Here is a 10,875-nt window from a genome sequence, read left to right as displayed (position 1 = left end):
AAACTTTCTTAAGAACAACTGCCATACCATCACAGCGCCTGCTCAGTGTTAAGTGAACAAATATTTCATGTGATGTTACACATCAAGGGTGTTAGAAACTGAAATTCATTATCACCAGAATGATGGGATTTCCTCAAACTTTCATTTTCTAAGCTGTGAGAAACAGACACTATAAACACAGATCCAAACTAGCAATGGTAGACTTGCATTTAAACATTTTCTCTCTTAAACGCAAAGACAGACAAAGGGAAGATTATAAAGTTATTAATGATACAGGTATCTTCTGGATTTTCCATTCTTTTGCCTTGTGTTCTTATGTTCTGAATAATAAAAAGGATGTAGTTGGCAGCAGCAAGAACAGAATAGTTTTCTTGAGGGAAGTTTGTGCCTAACATGGCTTATTGAGAAAGTTTATATAAGCATCATGTCCCAGTACCTAATCCACCAAAATAGGTCAATAAAGCAATGCCAGAAAAAAAGAAACTTTTTTTAAAATAAGCTGTTTGGGAAGTTAATTCATTTTTTATTAAACTACAGGGTTCTTTCCTTTATTTGAACACCAGGGATTAATATGGATATGATCAAATCTACATGTTGTCCATTGGCCTTTCAGTTCTTTCAGGCCATCGGTGCGTGCTGGAAGAGGATAGTTTGGCTTTTGCACAGATGGACAGCTGTGCACCAAGTCAACGCTGCACTTCTGAAATACCCAAATACCAGGAGCCAAACACCCAAATGTTTGGATACCAGCGATACTCCAGTGTGTGCAATTCTTGTCTGATAGCCGCTTTTCTCTCTGCAGCCTCTCCTGACCGAGCCACCACCGCTTGGCTCTCCTCAGCCCCCGCCGCTGCCACGCACCCTCGCAAAGGTGGGACACCGCTACCTGCACGGCCTCTCCCTGCTGCTTCGTTATTGCTCTGAACGTTCAGGTCCCGTTGCTGCCGTTATTTCTGATTAATCCTCAGGATGACTCAAAATAGTTGTCATAATACAATACCATTTTGCTGCTTCTTCGCATGAAATCACTTGCGTTGCATACCAGGAGGGTAAACAGAGTACCTCTCCCTTCTAAAGGTGGAAAATGAAAATCTGGGGAACCATAAAACTGTCAGTCTGGAAAGAGACTAGCGCAAATTATTAAACAATCTGTTTATAAACACCAGGAGAACAATAAAGTGATTAAAAAAAGCCAGAGTGGATGCATCAAGAACACTTTGTACCAAACTCATTTCCCCCTTTGACAGGATGACTGGGAAAGGGGGAGGTGGTAGATGTTGGATGTCTTGATTTCAGTCATGAGAAACTAGGAAAGCATGGTTTCCAGGAGCATCTGCCTGCAAAAACATGTCCCAACAAGTTGTCCTCAGACCGACACCACATATGGCCACTGGGGTCCTGAAGTGGTCTGTCCTGTTCAATTGCACTCAATATTTCCATTAATCTTGTTAATGATGGAAAGTAAAACTTCAGGAACATGCAGGTGGCCTCAATTAAGAAGGTCATACCCACCAAGGAGGGCAGGACGTGAGTGTGACGTCTGGTCAAGCAGAGGCCACAGACAAACCAGAACCAGCTGTGACCGGGCAGGGGGCAGGCAGGGCGATGCTGATGGGGAAGGGATGCACTCCCCTACCGCGCTTGTAGAGCTATGCCGGACCAGTGATGCATCATCAACCACATACCCCTCTAAATATACCTGCTATACGTCAAGGTATAACTTAGGGTTAGCTGTCAACCTAACCTAATTTGAGATTAATTAGTGACCTAGTCTGCCTTTGACTAGCTTCTCTGGCACCCTCTGAAAAGGAAAAAACCTACTGAAAATAAAAATTAAAAAAACCCAAGATCTCTAACATTGGCTGTTACTAAGATCTTATTTAGGTAAGACAATGTGTCCACAGCCTTGTCCCATGCTGTTATTTATTTCAGAAAAGTCAGCAATAAATATATGACTGTATGTTTAAAGAAAGCAGCAGCAGCTGGTAACATTGACAAGCAAGCTCCGTTTTCCTGTTATTTACTGTTGTACAGAGGTATTGATAAGAGAGCTAGAGGGAAGGCGCACACTTCTCTCCATCTGCTTTATTATACCACTGTAAGGCACAGCATGAAAGGTCTCTGTAGAGTCAAGTGGAGAAAATCATAACTAGGTTTGAGATAAGGAAGAAATTTAACTTGCACTTCTTCCACTCCAAACTCATCCCACCATACCTTTCAGAAAGGTGGTGTCACATGTGGAAACCCTCTGCCAGATTTTTTTTTCCTCCTTACCTGAGCCACAGGACAATTTGATCCCTTCCCATGGTGCCACAGGGCTTTCAGATTCCCTTCCTATTTTAGGGATTTATTAAAAACAAACTCAGTCAGATAGACGAGGCAGGCCGTGGGAAGTCCACGGCAATGGGGACCCCTTTTCTAAGAGGGGAAACCTCTGTCTCCAGGGAAGCTTGTCCCAGTCTGCTAGAGCTCAGAGCAGTTCAAATCTCAGTTAAAAGGCTTTATTAGTGTGCAGGAGGGGATGGCTCATCAGCGAGGGCTGAAACGGGTATCCGGGGTGGGACGGTGGAGCGGCACCATGAGTGAGCAGCCTCTGAGTCCCTCCTCCACCCAGTGTCCCCACGGGTCACCTGGGTCTGCATTCAGAGGTAAGGGACAAAAAGCTCGGTGCAGCCTTAAGCTCCAGGCATTTTCTATAAGGGTCCTCTGGGAAGTTTGTCTGTTGGGGGAAACAATAGCAGCACGAGCTGGGACCCCAGCCCCGGCCCTGCCTCCGCATGCAGGACAGGAGGACTCGGCCACTGGGTCTCCCCTGTGCGTGTCTAGCTGGAGGGAAGGACACCCGAGCTGTCCTGCAAATAATAAGCCTCAGCCAGCACTTTTGATGCAGTTGCAGTCTTTATGCTTTTCAGCTTTCATTTTCCAAGTTTTATCCACGGAAAGAAAAATATCATTACCCTCCTTTCACAGCTACAGAATAATAAAACTACAATGAAGTGCTGGAAAACATGATGAGAGATCAGCTAACGCTGAGGCAGGGAGCCATCCGTGGGTAACCCAGCGTCAGCGCGAGGCATGCTCTCTTTGCTGTGCTTCGTGACCCACTCTAAAAGGGGAGTAGCAAAAAAAAAGCACTGCTTTCCCAAAAAGGACCACTCCCCATTTAACAGTCCTGCAGGCTGTGTTTGTGTGAGTAGTCTCAGGGAAGGTAGTGGGATGTCTTGTGTTAATATTACGACCGCAATTTTGCTTCATATATATTTTTCCCATGTTACTGATAACAGCTTAGGGCACTGGAATGGGAAAAATTCAAACAACTCCATTTGCTTTCACTACTTACCTAGCTCCCTTATTCAAATTTAGACAAGTCGGTATCAGCTTTGCTTAACATCCATATTCATTTTAATTTCACGTTCTTCTTCCCTCACCCAATGTCACCTTGTTTGCAGAAAGAATTAACCACAGCCAGGCCAAACAAGCTGTCGAGCAATGAAGATGTTTCTGTGCCTGTCACATTTCAAACTTGCTCTCACACACCGCAAAACCCACAGAAGGAGGATTACAGAAGAAAGAAAAATTAGCGGCCACTGCCCGATCGTTTGTTACAATCGTTTCCTACCATCAGTTCAGTTTCTTACCCTCGTCATATTTTGATTAAGGGTGTATTGGAAAGAAAGGGAATCCTCCAGAAATCCTCCTCTCTGCTTTCATCTCAGCCAGATAAGCTACAACAGAGGGAGCAACCATCTCCTCCCTGGGCTGGCATGGAAAAAATGCAAAATGCATCACTCACGGAGGATTGTTAAGCACCCTGGCTTAGGCTACTGCTCTATTAAAAGTCTTTTAATGACCACTAGGTGGGGAGAGAAACTTATTGTCCCTAAGTTCCTGGAAAATGTGTAAGCAGCGCGGTGCGTTCTCGCTCCAAACCCACGGTTTTTAACCTGACCTTTTCCCTCCCTCAGCTGCAGGTGAGTGGTGGAGGCCATGAACCAGATGTGACCAGAGACAAAGAAATCCTTCAGTATGATCTGCAAATTTCATTTATGATCTCTGGCTTTTCTGAGCTCTGTTGCAATCCCTGAGATATTGGATCTTAAATTTGTTGATGGTGCAGGAGTGAGTTTAATATTACACATGGGAAATGTTGGGCCAAAGTAATTTTTAGGGGTAAGTTCCTTACTCAGAGATTGATTTGGCAGGGGGATTTGGGGTATTGTTAGTTTCTTTGGTTATTAAATAGAAGGTACTTAAAGAAAGAATTGAGTTTGCAACTTGAGAGTCCCAGGAGAGAAGGATCAAATTCAGAAAGTTTAAGGAAGATGGCTGAAGAGACACAAGACATGAAATATCTCTCCCTTTATCTCAGAGATACTAATAGTACCTATTTCCAAAGATTCAGTCATCTAAGCTCTCACTAGAGAAGTACTTACAGGGGTGTCTGGGGTCTTTGGAGGGGTGGATCTCCCTAAGGAGGTATCAGTCATTCTCCATTGGCAACACCGCAGCCAGACCCCCAAGTCAGGCACTTTTATGAATTGCATCCCACTAGCTGGCATGAATCTGGGCCTATGTGTCTCCATGCTGCCATTGCAGAGTACCGTGGACCCTAGCAATGTTAGCTCTAGACAGCAATACAGGCAACATCAGGCTTCAAAATTTTCCAGTGAAGATAGACACACGAGCAGTGAGCTGATGAAGGTGCTCTGCGCTGCAGTGGCCAGTCTCTACTCACACCCAGCTGGCTAGTTTAAAGCTAGATTGGGTCTGTCTCTACCACTCTGCATCGTGGACATGGCTGCAGCATAAACATGTCCTCAGAAACCCAAACTCCTGGTATTTACTTTACAGACAGAACCAGAAGTTCTCCTTCTCACTTGCAGTCTTAGCTGAGAACTACAACAGCACCCACAAACAACTGTGGTTGCTATAAAATTTATATCAGCCTCTTAGTCACCTTTCAGTAACAAATACCTTGAAAGCACTTGGCTTCAGTTACTGTAAGTTTCTCACTTCATGCCTGCTAGTAAACAACATCATCCTTCAAACAAGATGTGAAGGTTGCCATGGAGCTCCCAAATCTTTTCGGTCCAGGAGAAGTTAACGTTTCAACTATAACGCTTTGATGAGGATATTCTGTGTGGTCTTTTTCCTCCACATTCCCTGATAGAGGGATCATTACCTATGACCAAATAAGAGATGTACTTGGCAACTACTGCACTCATCTGCCAAGTTCAGTGTAATGTACTTCCAAGAGGAACATCTGGCTCTGTAATTTTGTTCCTTGGCAATGCAGCTGTTGTCTACATGGCTGGCTACCCCTCTCTGCTGGCAGCTGTGAAACTGCATCGGGGTATGCTTTCGACACAAATTGCTGCTTTACGATGTCTGGATGTTCTTTGTCCTTTCCTTCATCCCAAACTTGCCTACACCGAGGAATGATTTTGCTTTGCAAATGAGTGGAAGGTGCAGTCCCTCAAATTACACCTCACTGCAAATGGCAGCAGCCAAGGAAGAACAGCAGCAAGGGCCTATTTACCTACTGACCAGAATTAGCAGCAGGTGTTAGCGAGCTGAAGACCACTGTAAGACCACTTGCAGTTAACAGGCACACATAATCATATATGCTGTTCCCATAGGGCGTGGGAGAGAAAGGAACTCCTGTCTCAACTGCAAGCCATTTTATGGAAGCTTCACTGAGATCTTAAGTACATCTGAGACAGAAACTAATGAGTTTTCAAGAGAATTTAAACAGAAGATTTATCTGTTCAACAATAGTAAAAATACAGGATGTACAGATTTGGGGCCACCACCATTAAATCTGCATAGGGGAAATGCAGCATTAACAGCTACAGTGCTTCTTAAACACACACTGACCACTGACATGGTGTGTCACCTAACTGTCCAGTGCATCCAAAGCTTTTCAGAAACCATCAAGGTTTTACTGAAGACTCAGAGGATAAACACCACGGAGCAATGGCCTGAGGCTAAAAGAATTAGAGGTTTTCGTTCCTGCTGGAGGAGAAATTCCTAGGCAGAAGAACCGAGGTATGAGCCAAGAACAGGTGAAAATGTGGGTAGTACGATGGATACCTTAAAGCCACCTTCAGCAGGTGGGTGGGAGAAATGACCCTTGCAAGGGATGCGTGAAACAAATAGGTTAATGTCATACGGCATCCACTGTTGGACGGAGGCTCGTACTGTACAACACGGAGCCACTAGATAGCACTGACTGATGCTTTTGTGTTGAGTAACACCCCCTTCCACGCCGAAGGGGAAACAGAGGAGGGAGGTGTTTGCAAACTGAGCACCAAAAAGAGAAAAGATAGAAGAGGCTGTAAATTACTGAAGAGTGACGAATCAGTATGGGGAGGGCAGAGTCCTTGATTACAGCACCCAGTTCATGATTGGAATTTGGGGTAAAGTCAAGAGACTCCCTGTGAATGAAGAAGTATCTTATTCAAAGGGTGAAAGGATATCCCCCCATGAAGATAGACCGTATGCTGGGTGAACACTGCCACCATTGCATTAGGGTAAAGGAACCTGAGGCAAAACACCACATGAAACCAAAAATGTAAGTCCACCAAAAAAAGCAATACCCAAACTTGCATATACTGTGGCCATCATCACAGTGTCTGGCCCAAATAAAGACAATCTGGGGTGTCCAAACATTACTATGCAAGAGTCTGCTCATGCCAGAAGTGAGCAGAGCAGAAGCAAGAGCACTGAGAACAGTTTTTTGTGGAACAATGGAAAAGCTCGCTTCAGAAGATAAAAAAATTCTCCATCAGCTAACGAATGAAACATCCCTTCATTTTAAGTTAGTTTACAGGTGACAAGGCAGTGTCCCCTCAGGAACAGTGACATTAGGGGTGTTAAAAGTCTCCTACTTGCCTGTTCCCCAGAGGGTAGGAGTTTTGAAAGACCATGATAACAGAGCTCGGTAGCTCAAGGTGACGCAAATCCTTCTTTTAAATTGTAATGTTCCCACTTTAATTCTCCGTGTTTTTTCCATCAAAGAGTTGGAGCGTTCCCCAGGATTCAAACCACAGTTGGCCTCTGACGCTCGGTATAACCTTTTGAGCAGATAAACCCACCATTTTCTGTCAGGTACAGCTGAATGTTTGTTACAGCTCCCTGGTGAGTTGCTATGAAAACTAGTGTCAAATTAATAAAAGCCTTAGGAAAAAATGTCAAAGGGTCAGACACTGCTCCATGTTTGGGGCCGCTAATTATAGAGTGGCAGGAGAGGCTGGGATTTCACCTGCTGGCACTCTGCTCAACAGTACTCTTAAACCAGAAAATGCCTTCGCAGCTGGACGTGGAGGTCAGCTGTGTGAAGAGATAGAGAAGGCGAAGCAAATAGCTTGTTAGGGTTTGAAAGCCCAAGTTTTCCCCCCGCATCATAAAAACAAAGCTGTGTGTATCCACAGTGGGAAACAACAGCTGTGAGCAGCTGCCTGTTGCGAGAGGTAACCTCATGGTTATGTGAAATTGCTTGCCCGATCAGATCCGTGCTGCTCAGATGTAAATGTAGTTTCTACGCTGTGGAAGGAAGGAGAAGATGTGGGATGCGGTTGTGCACCTGAGAAGATCTCATAGCTATATTGTCATATCCTCTTGGGTTTCAAGCCCATGTTCATTCCACTCTTCTCAAAACCCAAAATTTGCCAACCTGTTGGTTCCCAAACTGATTTGTGTTGAATGGGGGCCAAGGCACTTGCCAGCCAAAGAAATTCAGTCACAGGGAAATGTCCAGAGTTCGATTTTTCCCCTTGGGGCAGAACGGCTGCAGCTGCAACAAGTTCAGATCCAAGTTCAAGCCCAGCCAACGGGGATGGTCTCAACAGTGACGGGCAACAACAGGAGGATGAAAGAGCTGAACTAAGGAAAGGCCCCTGTGTCATCAGATTTTCATTGCTTATGTCTTTACAGTCTTTGATACAGCTGGGCAGGGAGAGGGAATATACTTTTCCAAGTGACATTTCCAAGCAAACATCTCTGCTGTTATGGAGAGACTCAGAGGAGTCCCAGCCTGAGCCCACAGGTTGTCTGCCCTGCAGCTAAGTGGCACCTGGAGGACAGTTCTAGCACCTTATGCTCAGTCCTCCCCAAACACTGCAGAGTGACAGATCCCAGAGCAGGAAAATCCTACAAACAGCTAGTCTGCCTCTGGTCTTGCATTCGGAGCAACCTGCTGTAGGCACAGCACATGACTTGAAGGCATTTAACTTAGCAGGAGATAACCACTGATTTATGAGTCAAGGGCACGGGGTGCTATTTCTAGCAACACCACTACCTCACACGTCAGCTGGACAACCCTTTCCCTGCTGGTTCCCCTACTGTCATTTGCACCTTTAGACTGCAGATGCCATGACCTGGGGCTGCTGAGTTTCCCTGTACTTTTGTACAATGCTGAATGTAACAGGAGCATGTTTCCGCTGCCGTCTTCAAAGCACTGCTGAAGGCAGATCCTACATGCTGGCACAGAGCAATTGGAGCAGGGGCCATAATAGCAGGAGGGCAATTAAATTAAGATATTATGCAAACGTTGAATGAGAACACAAACCAGACCTTTTACTGCGATAAAAACCACTAGTTAACTTTTTCCTTGTTTCCACAAGCACACACTCACCCCAGTTCCATCAAAACCGAGGCAGGCAGTGACATGGTCTAGGGCTGAAAGGCTGTCGCTCTGCTGTTCACAGCATGACAAGTCACAGAAAGATCTGTCACATTAACCCATTCTCGTATGATTTCCCATACGAAATCATATGGGATTTCGTATGGGAAATCCATACTGGAAACAGTATGGATTGTTTTCCAATCCCCCTTACCTCAGTGCAAATTTGGAAAAGGACTGATAACTGAACCTGGTCAAAAAAGCTGGGAAATCTCATGGGGACAGATTTTCTGAGGAGCTTGGCAGCTCCTTATCTGGGAAAACCTATAAAGTAAGTTTCCTCTTTTTTTTTTTCTTCCTTTTTTTTTTCTTTCTTTTTCTTTCTTTTTTTTTCACCAATAATCAAAATATGGCCCAAGATGGTCTACATGAAATTGAAAGAGGTATTGAAATGTGTGGTGGCGATCTGAGTTGTACTTCCAATCTGGTAAAAAAATTAACAGTGCTCAAGACACCTAAGAAAGAGGAGAAATGTATATAAGCACCATGCCATTATTCAGATGCTTAGTGAATTACTTTAACTGGGGATTATTATTTATATTATTTCTCCAGTAACTAACATAGCAAAATTGGTCTCAATGGCCATTTTGAAAGTGGATGAAGCTCTGAAGATGATCTACAGGAAGGATTAAAAATCACTGGTGCTTTTCAAACAGTGTAATGGTAGCAGGCTGAAATGAAGCATCTTATTCCTGATGTTCATTTGCCACCAAAGGAGGGGGCTCTTACCTGTGACAGTGTGAAAGACATAACATCTTCCAGGACTCCAGTGCTTTCTCTTCTCAGGTAGGGCTGAGATATGGCTGATAGACCTGCAGAGAGGACAGGAAGGATTGAAATGCTTTTGGAAGCCATCAGGTTTCTTTGCTATTGTGTACCTAAACAGCACCTGCTGCATGGGGCTCTCAGCTCCGCTGATGATGGCGACGAAGGCTGGTGGGCTCAGGAGTGGACGTGAGAGCATGGCTGTGCTTCACCATCATCACAAGCTCTGTGGCCAAGGCATTAAAGATTAACGGCTCTGGAGGGTATGATTACGGAGTGGTTCCTGCAGCAGTGTGCTCTCAGGCTGCCTGGATGTCTGAGTGGAAAAAGAAGAAGTCAGTCTGTGACAAAAGGAAGGCTTCACAGCTGGGTCCCCTGACAAAAGCCAGTGCAACATATGGTCACAGGGCTCAGATGAGCACAGCAGGCCCAGGGCTTTGGGAAAAGCTTTTCCAAGAAAAAGTCCTACTGGGTGATGCCTACCGAGAGCGGACTGTGTCTCCAGATCGCCTGCATTAGTTAAAGCACGTAAATTGGGGCTGTTCTGCTCCTGTCACTGATGAGCAAAGTCCATCAAAGAAGTCTGAAGTTGAAATTACAGATGCTTATCAGCTGCTGGGTGTATTCAAGTTAGATCCTCTAATGTTTTGCTTCATAAGTTAAATAAACCCACTTGTTTCAAGACGTCTGTTCATTCCCATACTGTACTGATCCCCTCTGGAGAAAGGGCATGGAGGCCTCTGCCCAAAAGCCACTTCCACAGGCAAGGAGGAGAAGTTACGTGCTTCTCCGCATATCCAAAAGTAGAGTTCATCCCAACACAAGCCAAATAATCAGGTCTGATGCCTGCAGGGTGCAAATCAGAGAGACAAGGAAGAGAACGGATCCCCCTGATCATCTCCTTGACATCTGCTCTAACAAACAAAACCTGTATCTGACTATTACCAAATATGTCATGAAGACAGCACAGAAATTATGTTGGAGTCAAGCTCAGTCAATCAGTTCACTGGGAACTGATCCCAATATTATTTATCGTAGTTGTAGTCTATATCATATTTGTTTTGACAGAAACAATGATATTCGTGAGATCCTAATGATAGAAAAGTCATGATTTTCATTGTGACTAGAGGGTTCTGTACAAATCCTTGAAATATGCTGCACTGCTGGTCCTCAGAGGTGCATGTGGGAAGAGGCATAAAAAAATACATATGCATGGCACTGCATTGTACATTGAGACAGAGGAAGAGGTCAAGCTGCATGGTGCATCTGACCCCAGAATCACAGTGTAGCTGAGGTTGGCAGGGACCTCTGGAGGTCATCTGGTCCAACCCCCTGCTCAAGCAGGGCCCCCTAGAGCTAGTTGTCCAGGACTATGTCTGGACAACTTTTGAACACCTCCAAGGATGGACACTCCACAACCTCTCTGA

This window comes from Mycteria americana, chromosome 5 (assembly GCF_035582795.1).
Source record: "Mycteria americana isolate JAX WOST 10 ecotype Jacksonville Zoo and Gardens chromosome 5, USCA_MyAme_1.0, whole genome shotgun sequence".
Classification (NCBI taxonomy): Eukaryota; Metazoa; Chordata; class Aves; order Ciconiiformes; family Ciconiidae; genus Mycteria; species Mycteria americana.
Note: the sequence above shows the minus strand (reverse complement) of the source record.